Here is a 3,130-nt window from a genome sequence, read left to right on the forward strand (position 1 = left end):
AGTGACAGCGCGTGAAGAGAGAGCGAGTGTGGAAAGCGAAGGCAAACCCTATTTCCCTTGCATGTCAGAGAGCATTTATAATGCTATAGAGGTGGAAATAGAAATTGCCATATATATGAGGATACGGACACTCAGTTACATGGATTCCCATGATTTTCCCGCAACTATGATCCATAGCTTTCCCAGCGAGCGGCTCCCTTCCAACCTGTCACATGGTGGATAAAACAGTGCACTATACTCATTCAATGCAACCTCAGTGCCTACGAAATTTCTAAAACGAAGTGAAATGAACACGGATATATCGGTGGTATTGTAATTGAAAAATTCATCGAGCAAAAATGGATTTGTATGAATCGTTCATATCTCTCTTCCAAATCATGGGAGGGGCAAGCTCACTCTTGTCTTCGATTCGTACTTCAGCTCTGGAACTTAGGGAGATCGTGATGTCTACACTGGCAGTGGGAATAGTTTGGCACATTCATAGCCAGAGGAGCTCCTGCGCTTACGTGGTGGCCTTCAGCTACTGTAAGCCCCCGAAAGACCGAAAAATGAATACAGAGCTCTCCGAATACATCATTTGCAAGAGTGATCCGATGCCGGAGTCGTTGAAATTCGTGGTAAATGTTCACATAAAATCGGGCCTCGGGCAGGAGACTTACGTGCCCAATTCCTTCTTCCAGGGTGACATTGTGTCGTCAATGGCCGAAGGGTGGCTAGAGATGCACGAGGGCTTTGTTTCTACACTCGACATATTGTTCACCGACAACGGGATTCGACCCTGCGACGTTGACATACTGATAATAAATGTCTGCTGCTTTGCAGCGGCCCCGTCTCTGTCGGCAATTCCTATTTCTTACCCTATAGGAATTTTAATGCGGCTTGACATGGGGCCGGTATAAAGCGATACAACACGCCGTTAGGTGATGAGAGAGAAAATAGCGGCGTGTTGTATCGCCTTATACGACCCCATGTCAGCCGCATTAAAATTCCTATAGGGTAAAAAATAGGAATTGCCGTCTCTGTCGGCCTAGATTGTTAACCATTATGGCATGAGGGAAGACATCAAGTCTTTCAATATTTCCGGCATGGATTGCAGCGCCGGTATCATAGGAGTGGACATGGCGAAGGATCTGCTGAAAGTTCATAAAATTCTTATGTCGTTCTGGTTAGCAACGAGAATCTAACCATGAATCGGTATGTGGGCAATGACAAGCCGATGATGATGTCCAATTGTTGGTTCCGTATTGGGGGTTCAGCATCGTTGATGTCGATCAAGCCCAGTGATGTGGGCAGAGCCAAGATGAAGCTTCTGCGTTCTGTCCGAACCCATCTTGGCCAAAACGATGAGGCTTATAACAGCATAGTACAGATAGAGGACGATGAAAGCATCATTGGGGTTTCTCTCAGCACATACCTGATCGAAGCCGCGGGAATCGCGCTGAAAAACAATATCACAACCCTGGCGTCCAAGGTTCTCCCCTATTGAGAACAGCTCTACTTCGTCTACAATATGCTCTGCATCAAGCTCCTCAAAATCAAGGAGCTAAAGCCCTATGTGCCCAATTTCAAGCTCGCCTTCGAGCATTTCTGCATTCACCCGGGGGACGGGTGATCATCAACGGCATCGGAAAGAGTCTGAGGCTGATGGATTACGACACAGAGCCAGCCCAAATGACGCTTCACAGGTTTGGGAATACTTCCTCCAGCGAAACCCTCTGATTACAACGTGTGGAGGGATTGCATCAATGATTATCCCTGCAATACATGGAATCCCTTTGAGCAGGAGTATAAGCAGCGGTTTCAGATAGTCTCTAAACCAAAATAGTGTTCATAGGGGGTTGAGAGTGTTTGTCAGGTATTGCTTGATTGGTTATGAAGTGAGAATACATGTTTAATATAGTAGTTTATTAATTGTAAAGTGAGTATGCCTATGTCTAATCACCTGATTATATTGTTTGAGTCCTTGTAAGTTGAGTATGCTTATGCTTATTTACTCAGTCTTCTCCTTTCCTTTTCTTTGGAAAACTAAATAACTGTGTAAAACAACAGAACAACAGCCAAATAAACAAACCTTAGAATTGCTTTTCCCACTGTATAATCTTTTCTTTCTTACTGTCTTCTCTATTCCTCCTTCCTTTTTCATCCTTTCTTTTCCTCCAATAAACTAGCCTCCCTTTTCATCCTTTCTTTTCTTTTCTTTTGATAAACTTGCCTTGGTAAAAATTCACTGAAAGAATCAAAGTTAAAGTTAATAGGTTTAGAAGGGCGGTTTTGTACACATAGTTTTGGTAACCAATGTTAATAAGTTATGAAACCTGTAAAAGGTTTATAGATTCTTCATTGTAATGTGTTGAGCTAAATGCTCAGCTGCCTGATCCCTAATGTTTGTTAGTCAGCTTGGCTACCTAAAAGGCGAGGCATGAATAATAAATCTATTATTGGGAGAACTACCCTAACATAGATCATTCACTATACCATATTTGATTTCCTATATTGATGGTGAAACCCAAATCATTCATTTCATAGGCCAATTCATTTAGGTTATTCCCTTTCCTTGAGCCAAATTATGTGTATCATGGGCCATTCCAATAAGGCCATGCTTCTCCGTGGGAGATTTCCCACTCTGTCAATCTATGCCTGTCACGGGATCTCCAATAGATTTAGAAGTTTATCTACCTGTGTGCTTCTCACATGGAGTTTTGAACAGATTGTCATGTAATCAGACACAACCACTGTACATGGTTTATTGGGTTAAATGTAATCAGCCATAACCATTGTTCATGATTATGTTTGGCTTCATTTGAATTGTACAAATAGTACATTATAGTTAATTTCGTTATTTTTTGCTATGTAACAATGAATTATCTTTCATAGCAAATCTTCCATATTCTTAATTGTTTTTAAGGTGCCATTATCATAAATTCTCTTTTACAATTTTTTTTTTAATAGTTAAATTTATATTTTGTTATATTTTTCATATGCATTTTGATTTATTTATATATATATATATATAAAATTTTGATATAATTATGTTTTTTAATTTCATCTTTAATATATTAATTCATTATATATATTAATATATAATATCTTTCTCTCTCTATATATATAAAATTTACGGATTTTAAAAATC

The 3,130-nt window shown here is 39.8% G+C and overlaps 1 pseudogene; it reads left to right on the forward strand.

Moving 5' to 3' along the window:
• Nucleotides 1-338: 338 nt before the first annotated feature.
• Nucleotides 339-1,825, forward strand: LOC149230189 (3-ketoacyl-CoA synthase 1 pseudogene; annotated as a pseudogene).
• The last annotated feature ends 1,305 nt before the right edge of the window (nucleotides 1,826-3,130 follow it).

This window comes from Pinus tabuliformis, chromosome J (assembly GCF_031772625.1).
Source record: "Pinus tabuliformis cultivar Carrire ecotype Pingquan chromosome J, CPIR1, whole genome shotgun sequence".
NCBI classification, from domain to species: Eukaryota; Viridiplantae; Streptophyta; class Pinopsida; order Pinales; family Pinaceae; genus Pinus; species Pinus tabuliformis.